This window comes from Chamaea fasciata, unplaced genomic scaffold (genome assembly GCF_029207755.1).
Source record: "Chamaea fasciata isolate MVZ Bird 193981 ecotype frontalis unplaced genomic scaffold, bChaFas1.0.hap1 SCAF_7, whole genome shotgun sequence".
NCBI lineage: Eukaryota > Metazoa > Chordata > Aves > Passeriformes > Sylviidae > Chamaea > Chamaea fasciata.
Window position 1 is genome coordinate 7,949,187 of NW_027094092.1, and position 16,421 is coordinate 7,965,607.

At 41.7% G+C, this 16,421-nt stretch overlaps 1 long non-coding RNA gene across 2 annotated transcripts; it reads left to right on the forward strand.

The window, feature by feature from the left end:
- Positions 1-9,676: 9,676 nt before the first annotated feature.
- LOC136292141 (uncharacterized) lies at positions 9,677-16,418 on the forward strand. Of its 2 annotated transcripts, none has more exons than XR_010721837.1 (3): positions 9,677-10,287; positions 14,827-14,977; positions 16,340-16,418. It is a non-coding gene; the product is annotated as an uncharacterized lncRNA (long non-coding RNA). The 2 variants fall into 2 exon arrangements; XR_010721838.1 differs by lacking the exon at positions 16,340-16,418 and adding an exon at positions 15,223-15,331.
- Positions 16,419-16,421: the final 3 nt, after the last annotated feature.

Here is a 16,421-nt window from a genome sequence, read left to right on the forward strand (position 1 = left end):
ACATGAGGACAAAGCTAAACAGCCTTGTTAATAAAATAAAATCTATGAATCCATATGAATTAATATGGACTGCAGACATGAAGCTGATGACAATTTTCTCAGAATTTACCCAGTTTATCCCTCCCAGCCAGACCTAGCTGCTGTATATAATTTTGGATCCTGCCTTAAGCAATATTCTGTTGAAAATCTCTCAAAAGGTTTCTGTGTTACCTGTTCAAACTGAAATTCCTCATTGGGTTGTGACATAAGACAATGAAATTAAATTAAAGACTTAACTCCAAATGTATAGTTTTTGGGCAAAACACCGAAGTATGTGTCCCAGGACAAAACAGGTTTCTAATAGGGAAGCGTTTGCACCAATCAAATACATTAATGAAGGAATGCAATTTTTTGAAGGATCAGTTTGAAAGATATTTTGAAAGAATTTTTTGTTTACCTGTGGGCTATGAATCTTTAAGATCTGCTTCCAGAGAGTACCAGGTGCTATTTAACGTGAAGTAAGGGTTTGCTTTCAGTCTGAATTTCAACTGCCCCTATTTTCTCTATCCCATCCTTAGTTTCCTGATTCACAAGGACGTATCTTGTACCTGTCTATTAATGGTAACATTTGGTTTGTGTTACAAACCTCTCTTCCCACAAGTACGTGGCAGTGTTGTGTACAACGCGCATTCCCATAATCATTTAATATGTTTTCAGTCTTAAAAATAAAGTTTATATAATGAAAATACAATATAATTATACACATGGGAGTTCTGGTTTGGAAGAGGTTCAGCAGAATTCTTTGATAAAACAAGCCCCCGACCACAAAAGCTGCATGCAGTGATTTGACAGTCAAACATGTATAATCACTTACTCTAAATTAAAGGCAGTGTCACCAGGGTAAGAGCAGCACACTGAAATCCCTTCTGTCACTTTTGGCCAACAAGTGGCAAATACTGTAAACCTAACCAAAATTCATCCTTGAATAAACTTTGAGGGAAAAAAAAAAAAGGGGGCTTTGGGGTAGTGAGTTATATAAGGAAATAGGAGTGCAAAAGATCTTTTTATACAGGGTTATTTTATGATAGTAATTGAGCTCTCATCAGCCTGGTCCGTTTTTTGGGGTTTTTTTTTTTTCCCTTTTTTGCTCTGCATCAATTTCTAGTACCCAGAAATGGACAATATGAAGTTTGTCAGAGAGAAAAACCATCTCATTAGACAGAACAGAGATGTCAAAATCTGTGAAGTTCAACACTTTATGGTTTAGGTGAGATTTGCAATTTGGTGTTCCTGCCAACATCTCTCCCCAAAGCACATGAACCCTTTTTCACTGCACCAAAACTACCCCTTGAAGCAGAAAGATCATGGGCAAGATGCTCCATGGGTACAGAATTTTGCAGCTCCACTGACAGCAGTGGGATGATGCTGATTTACACCAGATATGGATCTGGTTCACAGCATGCCTCAGTCTGAATTCACAAAGCATGGAGTAATGTGAAACAAGGAAGTGACTTTTGTGAAAAGCATTTTGGAAAGGAAAACCAAAAATGATGGATGTACCACTGGGGCAGAGGGAGTGGAGCCCGCCTCAAAGAAGACCTTGTAGAGCTGCCAACCTTCCCACAAAATGTGCTGCTGCCCTCAGAGAGGAGGGGGAGGTTTCCCCAGGACAAATGCAGCCACACCAAGCACCCTAATAACCACTTTGTAGATATTTTTATGTACTGTCACATCAAAACCAGACAGAACTTCCAAAACATTTGAATTTGACCCATCACTGATTAATGGAAGGAGGAAAAGGAGAATGAGTGGGAAGAATAGTCATTGTGAACTGCCATAACACTGGGCAGCAAGCCATGCTATTCAACACATGAGACAATACATTAAAAAACAAAACTCTGTTTTCAGGGGCCGTCTATATATATCAAGAGCTTGATTCACAGACCAGTGAAGTTAATGGGAATCTTTCCTGTGCCTTTAACCAGCTACTGACCCTACTATTACAGAAGAGGAGTTAATACAACTTTGCACTTACTTGGTGCCTCAAGACTAAAAAATTGCAAGGTTGGATGGAATATCAATAGTTAGTTGCTAATTGAAACTCACTAGTCAGAATGCACACTCATTTTGCCCACCTGTCTGTAGTGTATTTTACTACTGGAGCTATTAGTATGAACCAATGGCAGAGAAAAGATTTAACAAAGGGCAAAAAATGCACATGATGACAACAAAAATAGTTAATAATTTATGTTCCACCTGAAATTTAAAGTTCTGCAAACATAATTAGTTGAGGGGTTGGAGGGGAGGAAGTCTGATTTTCAAATATTGGATACCTTTTTATAGCTTCTTTCTGTTTCTTTCCCTCTGGAAGCAATTAGCTCAATCATATTACAAACCTTATGTCTTCAGCTATGCAAGTGACCATATTACCATTCCAGTTAAATGTGCAGCAGTCCTTTGTGAGGAACAGGATTGTTAATTTCAATAGAAGTTTTAGGATGGGGAGGGTAAATCATCCTCTTCCTGCTCCAGCCATGCAAATGGAAAAGGTGACCCTCCTCCTTTTGCCATGACTTTGTTGGAGGTCCTGCCTCCACCAGTCTGCTGGCAGAGAAGGCAGTATGAAACTTTCCAAATTACTTAGCTGTGCAAAGTTAAATTCTTAGTCTAATTAGGGGAATTAATTTCTCCTGGGGGCTGTAACAAATTTTACCCAAGTTAGCTCATCAAGAAAGACAGAGCTGTGAGGATACCTGGGACAACTTGCTGTTTCCACAGGCAAAGAGGTGCAGTCACCAGGGAAATGGAAAACAATTCCTCATTCCCACTTAAAGGTGTTTCCTCCAGGATGTTCTTGGACCAAACTTCTGTAAGTACACAAGACAGTCATTAGATCCTTAGACCTGCTCAGCAAAGCCCTCTTGACCAAGCTTAAAAGTGGGCATAAAACTCAACAGTTTTCCAAATATTCTTAACCATGCACTTCCATTCTGTCAGGGGCTTCCCTGGAATGGCTGGAGTGTATCCCACAGTATTGCTCTCTGACTTTGGGAATTTGAAGCTGCAGCTACACTGATTCCACCAGATCAGCAGAAATACTTGAGTTTTCTTCACCAATCACTTATTTCCTCTCTTCTATTTGTGACCTCATTAATAGAAAATTGATATTTTGAGTCACTAAGAATCAGGACTAAAGAAATTTGTGGAGCAGGACTTTGTCAGTGAGCCAGTCACAGCTCAACGATGTTCTGGTGTTCCTGCAGTACAGGAAATGCTTGTATCACTTTCCCCTTCCTCTCATATGTAAATGCAAGCATATTTAATATCCTGGACACTTCCATTTGGTAGTGTTGGCAGAAAGTGACACTGCTGACCTGAAGTGATCAGTTGACACTGGGAAATGAAATGGCAGCAGCAAATTAAGGTGGCACTAGAGTTACTGTAAATATTGTCATTCCTTCCATGGCAATACGTGCCAGTAAAGAAAAAAATAATTATCTTTATCTTACTTAATGTAAATATCACAAGGATTATGTCTGTGTTTCATCCAAGAAAAGCCAGATTCAGCAATTTCACTGTAGAAGACAGGAACAGTTCACATCTCATTGAATTCCACACTTATATACCCCTGAAATACCACAGATATAGATATTGTCACCTTTTACTCTTCATGGCACAAAGGTTTTTTCCTTTTATTTTGACTTTTCTGTCTTTCCAAAAGATTTTTTTTCCTCTCATTTTATTAACTGGAGAATAAATGTTTAATCTATTTAATCTCCTTGTTTAGGGCCAGCAGGAGCTCCTCATCCAAAAGCCAGTGCACAGGTGTTCAGTATATCCAACTGACTTTTTTTCTCTTATTCAGGTAAAGGTCTCAGCATGTACTGAAGTTTAAACACAAACTTCAGCTCAAATTGGGGTACTTTCCAAAGCAAAATCCTAAATTGCTCCTGCTAAAAGTTTTGGTGGAAAAAATGTAAGGAGAAGCTCAGATAATTGCTGGGAAAAGTAGATCCCTGAAAAAAGGCAAACAACTTGGCTCCCTATTGACTCTGCCTGGGTCAAAGGGAAAAGTTGAGTCACTGACTTCTGCTTACATTTTTTCTTTCATCTTATTGATAGCAGGAATATTAGTCCAGCTCTCTCCAATGTTTTCTGTCCGAGTTCCTCCCTTTGCTCGCCTGCCTTCCCAAGACCAGTCCATTTCCTCTCTTTTATCTTACACTGCAACTTTCAGCTTTGCATGTTGAAGAGGCTTGAGCTAACTCTGTGCAGAGGTAATGGCTGGTTGAAGGAAGAGCTGAATGTTCATTTAGAAAAGCATTTTGGCACACGAATAGGTAAAAGGGTTCCAGCTACATTGTAGGAAAACAGGCATTTTCATTCTTCCTGTTTTTCGGTAAGTCCTTGAAATAAATGATTTGATGTTTGGAAAATAAAGAGGCGCTTACATCTCTGTTTCAAGAACTGCCTGGATGGGAATGGTTGCTGCTGGTTAACTTCCTTGGAAGCGTAGAAGTTTCATGAGTGTCTTATATAATTTGGCCTCATAATTGCTAACAATGGTCAGGGTTTCCGTGCATGAGGAAATGTTCAAGGCATCAGCAGGAATGTGGGTGAATGCCTGGTGCCAAAGCCAGGCCCTTCAAACCCAGCATAGTTCCTCTGTGATGTTCCAGCAGGATCTCTGTGGCTTTTCCTGGGAAGTAGGTGTTGGATGTGGAACCGCTGGTGGAGGTGAGACAAGCTGCTAATCCTGAGCAGCCCCACACACACCCACTGCACACCCAGCCAGGCTGAACCTCCACTCCTCAGCCTTCTCCATCTGCTCTGTCAATCCCTTTTGACTTATCTCTTTTTTAAAGGCAGTGATTATGCGCAAATCAAATGAGTCTGTTTCTTTAGGTCCATTAATTATTACATTCCATTTACATTTTCTGTTTACTTTTTCCCTTCTCTTTGGAAGCTATTGAAGGTCTGACGATTCAGAATGCTCTGGGAACACTATGTGGCTTTCCTTCTTGTTTGCCCATTGTAACGGAGCTCATTTTTCAGTGAAGGTTTCCCATTATTTCCAGGAAAAATGTGGTCAAACCCATGTACTCCCAAACCTTTTGATCTCCTGAATCCTCTTCATATCCCTGATAAAAAAGTCAGTGATTAAGACGGAGTTCCTAAAAGGACACATAGTCAGGTTTCCCTTTGACCAAAATGATTTCCCAGTGAATCAAACCTTTCTCAGCTCAGGGGGGAGCTCGACAATAGACCCTGAAAAGATGGATAGAGCAATTGTCCTGCTTAGTGATCCACGAAAGGAAAGGGGTCCTTAGTGAAGGGAGACCTACACTAAGTCTGACCTGACACTGCAGGAGTAAGACAATGAAAGGTCAAGGAGACTAACGAGAGGAAAAATGCAGACAATGGGTGCCACAGCCAGCACACAGCTCCTGCCACGCAGACTATGGGGCAGCAGCCTTAACTGCCTCAGACATGTGAAGGGCAACTGAAGCGGAAAGAACTTGAAGTTTCCTTCTTAAGAATTGTGGCCCAGCATCTCCAGGATTTACCCAGGCCTCACAGAGAGGTCAAAGTGATGCAGCTAGGACTGAGGTGAATGAAAAATAAAGATTATCTAACTGGGGAGGAGAAAAATATAGACGTATTTTAGACTCAACAAAAAGGGCAGCTACTTGTCAGTTGGGATCTGCAGCAAGTCCCCAAGGCATTTTGCGGGAGGAACCCCACAAAATAGAGAAAGCTTTTGCCTAATTATTTGAAAAAAAAAGCCCCAACAACTCGATACTGATGTATGTGGGACTTGCAACCATCATATTTTTCTTCTGCATGAATAAAAGTTTCATAGCTTACAGTATCTGGAGTTCAACTGAATCTCCTTCAAGCACCCAGCAATTGTTTTTTTTTCTGTGTGTGAAAGAATCCTGGTCCTTGTCATCTGTCTGGAGACAAAAGGAGGAATCTCTGTGGCTTCTTCAGGCATCCCTGTCTTCAAAGGCATATCCATTATTACTTCTTTGTAGCTGGTGGGCCTTGCCCTCCTGAAACAACCCCTTCCTGCTTAGGTCAGACCTAAGTACTACTTTTGAATGTGTACACCAACAAGACACTCGTTAGTTAAAAAAATAGCATTTAAAAAGATTCATCAGGACTCATCAGAAAGGAAGTCTATCTCAATTATATTCGTCATAATAGCTGAATGCTTTTTTCCATTCTAAACCACACTTTTCGTCTTTTCAGAGACCAAATCTTTTGACAGCAGACACGAGCATTGAGGTTTGTCAGAGTTATAATTTCTGTGGCAGGAACTGACAAGTGGAAGAGACATTTTCTTAATACTTGACAGATTCAGGTAAGAAAACTTGCACTTCTTCAGAACCTTGCACAAAAATTGCACTTTCCCAACATTGCCAAAATCAGATATAACTGTAGAGAGAAGGAATTGGGATGGTAGTGTTGGTTAGAGGATGGCACGTGGAGTTAAAGAGTACACCTGGGTTTTATTCCCAGGTCAATTGCTGGCTTGTTGTGTGATCCCAGACAAAGCCCTAGAGCTCCTTCTGACTCATCTTCCCTGCCTGGAAATTAAATCCAGTTCCTTAAAGAACCTTTTGGATCTTGGGTTAGAGGTACAGCAGATTGTTACTTTCACCTATGTATTCTATTCCATTATCAAAAGGAAGTGAGAATTTAAGAAGCATGTGTTGGGTTGAGGAATGGTGCGAATTTCACCTGGCATTAAGCAACTAATGAAAATTACAACTGAAGAGTAAAATGCTTTTCCTTATTCCGAGATGACGGCTGAATCAAATGCAAATTCTTTTAAAAGCCACCTCAATTGGAAACTACTAGGTAATTTCTTTGGAGAGTGGGGAAGGGGGCAGATGATATTCCTTCTACAATTACTGAGCCTTCTACAAATGAAATGATCTCTTTGCATTCCAGTGATGACCCCAGCCATGGATGAAAACTGAGTTTCTCATCTGACCTCTTGTTTTAAGTTTCCACCTGTGTAACTCTGCATTGTGGTTATTAACTCTCTAGGGCCCGTAGGTGAGCCCAGCACTGAGAGAAAATGAAAGATGGAGCTCTCCTTTAAGGAACTTGCAGTTTAAGGAACGGTATTCCCAGAGTTAACTCCATTTGTGCTGGAAGGAATTCCCCTCTAGATCAAATAAATTCTTAAGTGGTGACTGCTACAAAACATGTGGGGTTGCAAAAGCCCAGACAGGGAGGGAAGGAGGTAATTCTGCCCTGCTGGAAGGGGCAATTTGTCTGAAGAAAGAGAAAAGGAGTGCCCATGGAGGTGTGGTTGGGCCAAGCCAGGCTGGTTGAGGGACTCCTCAGGGTTTCAGGCTGGGCAGAAGCTCCAACAACTCTGAAGGCAGCACCTAACCCGGGTGTGAAACTCCAGCAGATCCCTCACGGGAGGGATCTGACACTGGTGTCAGGCTCTGTCTCCCACCCTGGGCCTTGCAGAGCATTTTCCATCAGGTAGAGCTGTTCCACCCAGCCTTCTCCTGGCTGCTCGGCACAACCCAAATTTTAACTGCCACACGTGCTGCAGATGTGATTCATGCCTCCAAACATGAGGTGGGTGCATTACTAGGGTCCAGTGAATCATGCTCTGGAAGGGCCTGTTTTTTTCCAGTGACTTTAGCTCAGGCAGAGGCATGAAGACCAGCTGAAGCATGGTGGAACTGCTCCCACAGCACATGCCTACTATCTCCATTTTTCAGATTATGTTTAAACACCTCACAAGACCTGGAAAGGGATGGTAGCTCTTCTAATCATTCTGCTGGCCAGGGTTTTACAGTGTATTTTTGTATTAAAAAAAATAAGTGACGTCACACAGGTGCAATTGACCTGTAAAAAACAAATAAATCTGGGCTCCTTCTCTGTAGCTGATAAGGACCCCTGTGAAGCTCCTTTCTGATCCTCACAGTTTTTTTAATTGAGTTTAATTCGCCATTAAAATAATTTCCCGACATTTATAGCCTATTTTCCCCTCACTGGAACTTTTTAAATCAAGATGATATCTTTTTTCCAAAAGATATGCTCCAAATCAAACAGGGATTGATTCCAGGGGACTCAGGAGGCTAATGCACTCACAGCCATCCCTTGCAGCCTCCTCACTTCCAAGCAGGTAATGGGGATCACTGTGGTTTTTCCATGCAGGGTGCTGGGGTGAAGGAACAGGGTGGGATGAAGTGGGAGGCTCCACTACCCCCAGACTGGCAGGGTCACAATTCCTTTAAGGGGTTTGTGTCAAGCAATATTGTGAAATGTTCGCCAGAAGCTCAGAAATCCTTAAAATTAATGTACCAGAATTTTTTTTGTTCGTTCAGTGTTCATTTTTCTTATTTCCAAATTCTTCCAAGGCATATCATGCGTGAAATGAAGGCCCACTAAATTATTTTTCAGAGGTGAAGAGCTACAATCTGTAATATATTCCAAAAACTTGGTATCACTTCTCACCAGGAAAGCCATTTTTTTTGTTAATCAAAGTGGAAATTTGCTACATGGAGCCCCAGTTGTAACATTTTATCCCAGCTGGATCTGAGGATACTGAACATTCTGCTGCATTAAGTCATATATTTGGGGCAGATACTGCAATCAGTCTGCTCTAGACTCCTAATGATGTCAGTGTGAGTGCCATATCTAGGTCAGCTACAAAATTAGGTAATTTTTTACAGGAGATGCATTCTCTCAGAATATGTTATGATTTGCAGGGCTCCCACAAGGCCATACCCCAAACATTAAGTGAAGTAATGTGCAAATCTAATTGTGTTTCATCCAAAAAGGAGGAAGGAATGGCAGCCACAGAACTGACTTTGCAGATCATTTCTCGTGTGTAAGGAAACAAAGAGTGCAAGTTTCCCTCTAACTGAACACAGCTACAGTAATTGCTTCAACAACACAACGTTCTCCACCAGCTTTTGGCCAATACCTGGCATTAATAACCCTGTCAGGATTGCCAATGAGACAGCCTGTGAGGTGGCCAGTGCCATATTAACCAGCTCAGTTCTTCTCAAATATCTCCTGACACTGTGGCCCTTTGTGAAAGGACAAGACCAAGCAGGACAGTAAAAATTGCTGTATAAAGGTTAATTACTCACATGCCTGCTTGTTCTCACTGTTACCATTTGGGTCTCTTTCATCTCCCTGCTTGAATTTGCTGTTTTCTTTGCTCAGTTCTCAGTTTTGCCCCTTTATTGCTGTTTTTTTCATGGAGTACAGATCATCTCTCCTTACTGATCTACCACTGCTGATATCTTACGATTATTTAGCACCTTCCACTGACTCATTTTGATATTTTCCCTGTGTACTAACAGACAAAATGCCTCAATAACCTCTCTGAGTAAGGATGATTCCATCTGCTTTTCCATGTAGGTCAGCTCCACTGAGCTGGGTTACAGTTCATGACTTGCCCAAGGTTACACAGGAAATGTGTGGCAGAACTCAGAATGGAAACCAGATTTCGCGCTCTCCTGCCTTAACAACAAGGTTATCCTTTCTCTTTGTGATGCTTTTGGGCAGTCCGTATGGATCTACACATATGTTTCAAATGAGTTAAATTTCCATGAACTTGGTGCTTCGAACAAAAAGTGGGTGGGTGAACGACAAAAGAGCTAAATTATCGGAAAATGGCAAGGGATGCTCGGAGATTTGCATACCTGGTCACAGCAGTTGTGCACACAAATAACTAATTGATTACATGCATGATGGTAGGAACGGTGCATGCAATTTTCTGAAAATTTAGACCCGAATTCACAGAAGGGGTAACTGGAGAAAAGAAGTAAAAAGTTTAATTTGATTCACATGCCTGGTGAGCACGGCCTTGAGCTACAGAGGATGCTGTAACTGGGCTGAGGGCTGGTGTGTACAGCTCACAGACCTTGCTGGGCACATGGTCACCCTGATAAACTACCCTAAAATGTGTTCTAATTTGCATTTTCCTTCACTGAACTAAATACCCATTTGCCTCTCATGCCCTTTAAGAAAACGGGTAGGTATATTCACCACTCTTGTTTGTGTGATTTGTTCCTCTTGTCTTTTTAAAGCGAACACTATTAGGAAGTGTGGGGATTTTTTTAAGGCTCTTTCCATTTACTAGTGGCTTGGAAACTGAACCCCAAGATGAAAACTGAACCTCCTGATGATTAGAACTTTATTAAGTAGAAGTGCTAAGAGATGAGATGCTGAGCAGTGGCACAAAGAGACATCCTCAATGTTAACATCCCCTGAAGAACTCCGCACAGAACTCCAGATTCTGCTTGCCAAGAAAAAAAGGTATGAAAATTTGCATTTAGAAAACTCCAGTGATTCCTCTTCTGAGGGGCAGTTTCACAGATAGCTCTTCCCCCAGCTAGAGGGTAGACAGAGTAATTGCCAAATACTCAGGTATAAATCAGGAAATGATGCGTGTGCCCCAAAATCTGGTGCTTTACACCCAGGGAGGATCTGGCCTGTAGCTTCCAAGGTGGCAAGAGACCATGTTTTCATTTGCAGCATGTCTAGGACAGATAGAAATGTCTTTAAGCCTGAAGGTCTTCAGTGCTGGGTTTGTGTTTTTTTGCTTCATTGACCCCGTTCCTCGCTGATTTGATAATGAGAGAAAAGTGTACTGTTAACAGATCTGGAGCAACGTGCTGCAAATTTAGGGAAATGAAAAATCTTTAACAAGAATTGAAAGGAAATCATTGATTCATGGCCGGAGCTTCAGCTAACCATGGATTAATTAAAATGCAATGCAAAGATGAGCACGGGTCAAGAAATGAGCAAAAATTGAATTTAGCCAGGAGCGGAACTGTGAGCAGACTCAGGCACGTGGGTGGGGTGATAACAACACCTGGCCATCTCAGGGAGGGTGAAAAAAATCCTGCTGGCAAAGGGCTGAAGTGTTACAAGTGAAATGCAACCAGCAAAGTGTCAGCAGCTGGTCTGGAGATGCTGCTCAGAGGGAAACACAGATATTCTCTTACATCATCCCCATAGGTGTGTTTTTTGTCCTATTTATAGGGCTAAGGTAATCAGGGAGCGCTCCACAGACAACATGTTTTGGGAGTTATAACAGATATCTCCTGGCACGTGGCAGGAAATCACAGGGGCAGGGATCTGTCTCCAGCTCCAGCAATGGGAGCAGCAAGGAGGGGGCAGCACCTGGGAATCCCCAGGAACCCAGAGCACTGCAGAGTGGCAGGGTGTGTTCATGCACACACAGAGCTCCCAGTGGGATAGACAGGGAGAAAGGAGGTGTGGGTCATGCATTCCCACTCCCAGGAATGGAAATATCACCATTTTTGAAAATGTGGGTTCATTGTCATATTTCAGTGATGGTGGTTTCACTTTGTGGACTAAACATAGGCTTTCTTAATTTTCCAATCCATTTAATTTGTGAAGGGGAGGATTTTATGAAGGCAGATATTGTGGCTGTGCTGGTGAGGCAGTAATAATTCAGAGCCACAGTAATGAAGTGCTGTTTAGTAGTGGTGGCTTTAGACTTTCGGTTATTGTGTGCATTTATTTTTCTTTATGGTTTTGTAATTATTTATATTGGTAACAGGGAGTTTGTGAACACAACTCTGTCGTTGTGTTCATATGAAAGAACAATATTGTTTGCAGAACAATTATTTGGAAATTTTTTTTCCTCTAAGCTACCTTGTCATTCAAACATAAACGTGTAGGCTGATTGTAATGGGAAAACAGGGAATTACAATTATTAACTAAGGACAAGGGATTGTATTTTACAGAGGGGAAAGAGCGACAGTGTGTTCCAGCTGTTCACCCAGATGTTCATGCACTGTCACCCTCACTTCTCCAGTAGAAATCTGCCATCCTAACTCACTCTGCAAGTCCAGCAAAAAAAGTAATTCTTGCATTTTCGACCCTTTGCACCCTGTTAACTTATCCCCATGCCAGTTCCCAGCAGCACCTGGCACCTGGTAGCTCCTGGAGTGGCACAAACTTTGCAGAGAAATGCCAGGATAAACAGCTAGAGGCAAGAGATCAAAATCTCCTAAAAGGTGTAGAAGCACAAATCCTGGTGAAAATCACTGGGATTCAAAACACCATCCATTAACAGCCATGGAGAAATTCAACTCTGGATCCCTGAAAGAGGGACATTTTTATTGAAGCAGCACATTCCCGGAGGGGAACAGTGCTGCCCTGTGACTCCTCTGCTTCAATGAAAGTGAATTAACTTCCAGAAAGTTCAGGTTTCCCTTTACCATGTCCTGCTGCAGACGTTCTCCTTAAAAATATCTTCCTTTAGCCATTAATCTTTTGGAATGATGAAGAATTGCAATGACCCTTCAAAACAGCATCAAACCTCAGTGCCCTTCCTCCCCCATCCACAATCTAAAGAACCAGAATTAGGGTTCTCAGAGACCGTTTTGGAGAGTATCATAATGGTGGGAATTGAGAAAAAGAAAATGAAAGGGGAACTTTTTGTGATCAGTTTAACAAAAAAATCATCTCTCACTGAACTCATCTTGAACATTTTCTCCTTTAGTGGAGGATCCCAGCAGTGGAAAAAAAAAAAAAAAAAGGCACTTTTGAAAGCAGTGGACGGAAGTTTACACTGTATGAGAGAACTGGTACTGTGCTTGGAGATGTGGTGGGCCAGAGAAAAAGCTGCCCCAAATAGAGGGGACAAGATGCTGGGTTTAATTTAGAAATGCTATTGGCATTTTTGTTACTGGAATGAAGGGAGCCACGAGTCTGCAAATGAAACAACCCAAACCCTTCACCACAGCCATGGAGTGTAACAAAAGTGCAGCAGCTTGCCATTTTGCAGGCTTTGATTTTTTTTTTTCCTTGGTCTTGCCAGCTTCTGGAGTGCTCTCTCACCTATTTAGTTGCTCAAAGATAGCTTTTAAAGTACAAAATGTCAGCCTGGGGTGACTCTGTAAAGATTTTTCCAAAATTCCAGCCATTCCTTTGGTTTAGCAACTGTAAAGCTCTTGCAACTGTTATCATTTGTGGTGGTCACAAGGAAGTGACATTGTCCAATAAAATCCTCACCACAAGTCAATCTACTTAGCAAGGACATAATTTAGACCTTGGTTTGACAGCTTTTTTTCTACTCCCATTGAATTTTCTACTCCCCGTGAACTGACCACCGTTCAGTTGTTTGTTAGATGCATTTGGAGCTGTCTGAGGCTTTCTAACAGCACAAGAGAAAGTGGTCCACAATATGCCATCCTTCTTCTTGCTTATGAAAACACTCTCATAAAACTACTGGAAGAACAGAGAAATATGGTTAGTAACTCCTTGATAAAACTGGATTAAGATTTTGTTTTATTTATGTTAGCAGTAATCATTGTGGTTTAGTGGCATTTGAAACAGCTGGAACCTTCTGTTTCAGCTGGTGTTTTGATATGTCATTTTTGCTTGGACTTTGGTCCTTATTTTCTGGTCTATGTGAAACAGGCAAACCATTTATGTATCTCAGAGGAGTGCTTTTAATTTAGGAATTTAGAGAACTATCAAGGGTTGTTATTTTACTCTCTGCCACTCAGTCACTAAGGGCTAGGTCAGAAAGCAGATTTAGGAATATAAATTGGTACAGAAGTCAAATTCAGGTACTATTCCCGTAAACTAAAACTAAAGCCCAAAAATTTTGTTTGAAGTCTCTGCATTTTGAAGTCCTGCACATGCCCAAAGGCACCTGAAGCTTGATAAAATTCAGTGAGTACGTCTATGTGTACGTCCAAGTCCTCCCTTGGTGGAGGAATCCAGCTGGGAAGGGAATCCTCCATGCCAATGCCACTGTCATCTGAGTTTAGTGCCCAGGGCTGAGTGAATGCCTGCATGTGCAAAACTGCAAAACGTGTAGGTGGAGCATCTTTAGCTCCAGTAAACTGGAGCTGCTGCAGAATAACTAGGGAAAATCTTTGGGAGGGCTGCAGGGACTGCAGTGGCCGATTAGTTTAACTCTACTGGGTGTGTTACAAACCCAAGCAGCAGATTAGATGTCAAGTTTATTGTACAGTGGGATAAGTTCCCAAGCTTTTCACACTGCTCCTTATCTCCCGAAAGCATCTGCCCCTCGGGCAAGGCTTCCAGGGTAATTTGAGTGTGAAAGGAAAACATCAGAAGTTGTGTCGAGAACTAGCAACTGCCCAAGCTAACCCTCTGTCTTGGCTTCCAGGTTGTAGAGCCCAGAAAACTGCAGATTTCATAATAGAGGGTAAAATTTTTGAGGTTAAATTCTCTGGAGGCTGTTTTGCGGGGCAATATTTCCTGTGGATCTCCAGAGGAGCTGAGAAAGTCTGAAAAGAGAGTGTGGAGAAAAGCAAGTGTGACCCTATCTGGTGCTGTGCAGCAAAATGTTGGTCACAGGCTGTTATTTCAAAGTTAAATTATCTGGGAAAATGGGCTCGAGGGGTGCAAGCAGTAGCAGGGAATGCTGTGCATGTTATGTCATCATAAATGCTGAGTTTAATATTCATCATATTTTGTTTTCATTTTCTTCCGTGTCTCTGTAATACGCTCTTCCCCACACTTTCTGTATAAGGACTGTCAGAGGAAAAAAGAGACTGAAATCTCATCTCTGTTGCTTGTGAAAGATGTGGGACATCCAATAATCCAAATAAATAATAATTTAAATTAAAAATCAAAAAATACCCCAATAACAATAGCAACAACAATAATACAATGTTTGAGACATTCAAAAGCAACAAGGTCTTAGTCCTACAAGGAAGCAAGTTGGGATTCAAGGATATGTAGAGGCTTCTGTCGAGAAATATGGGTTGAAACACACAAAAAGCTCTAGGACTAGAAAGAAATACATCTTTACTTGCTTTATGTGTTCTCTGATTATTTCAGAGGACTTACGTGAAACATTTAAAGGCTCAGCCCTGACTAGGCAGAGGCAAGGCTGGCACGAGAGGGAAGCAACCAACAGGAAGTGCAGATAATGTCTCTCGCCACTGATACCTGCGTCTGTGTAGATGGTTAATAGATAACGTTTATAGAGGTAAGTTCTCCCAAACCAATAGAATTCCTCTTTTTCTTTGCCCTGGAAATGGCTTCCCTTGCTCGGGTCCTTACAGCAGCTCCTGACACCATCAGTGGTCTGCAGGGGGATCTCCTGGATCCCCTCCCTGATGCATTTCAGGGCTGCCTGGAGGGGGACTCTGCTCTCTCCCCCAGCCCGGAGCCCATAACCCCCATCAGGTGGGTTTGGTTCCTGCCAAGGTTGAGGTGTTGCTTGTCTTTCAGATGCAAACTGGGGAACTTTGTTGCCCAAGACTCTGTCACCTTGAGATTTGGCTTCAGTGAAGCGATCCAAGGCAGGGCGGAGCCTGCGGAATGCGCTGGGCGGCGCAGATGGAGGAATGGCTGCACGACTCTCTTTTCATGTTGGGAGCCTTAGGTCCAGGGGTAATTTATGCCTGTGCAGCCCCAAACGCAGATAATGAACATGTGTTGCATTTGCTGTGTGAATGCCGAGCTGCTAAAGGACAGCAGGCTGTAATAAAACTCCAGGAAAAGCCATATCCTGCTGTCATTTCATAATGGACACGAGGTTTGACCATAGCACAATGTGGGATGTGTGGCAACTTCTGCACAGGACTAGCTTGGAGGGACTTTCTGGATAATGCACTGAACATCTTCAGAAAGTGAAGCTAATGAAAAAAATGCTCTAACCAAAGCCCCGTGAGGTCCAGATTTTTCCTTCTCAGGGAATGTCCTATGGTCGAGTTTTATTTCCACTCCTAATGAAAGCAATAAAAAAACCCAGAAAGCTATTACAAAGCATGATTATGAATACAATAATTGTTGGTCAAGCAAGTGATTTGTTTGAATAAATGCAAAATATTTAATTTAGATGTCAACTTGAAATAGTATGGAAAATAGGGGGAAATGTTTTGCAATGTAAAATTGAAAATGTCGTTTTGAAAACGCAGTAACATTCAATTTTCAGCAAGCCAATTCTTTTGCTTTTCTCTTCAAAAGGAACATTAGTCAAGCTCATCACTGTTAGGCAGATGTTTTGTTTTCTTGAACGGGCAGTTTCTGAGACTTTAAGTTTAACTGACTAGTATGTAAAATACCAAAAGATATGTTAAAAAGGTGATGTAATCCCAAGGAGTTAAAAAGAGTTGCTGAGAACCTATACTATCCAAAAATACTAGAAAGAATACTCCAGGTAAAGGTTTGAATTTTTTTTTTCTTGGTCAGAAATATTTGTATGGATGAAATTATAATAAGGATCAGAAAAGGATAAAACAGTTACACTGATTTTTCCCTAGGTCTAGAACTTCTGTTTATCAGATGTCATTTTTTTTATTCAAGTGGAATGAGCCAGAATACTGTGTCACTTTTATTTTTGCAGGCTGAGTCTAAGAGAAGCCCTAAAATATTTTCTGGCCAACTGAAACAGTATCCTAGAGGAGCAGGCGCTTGTTGGTGAGGTA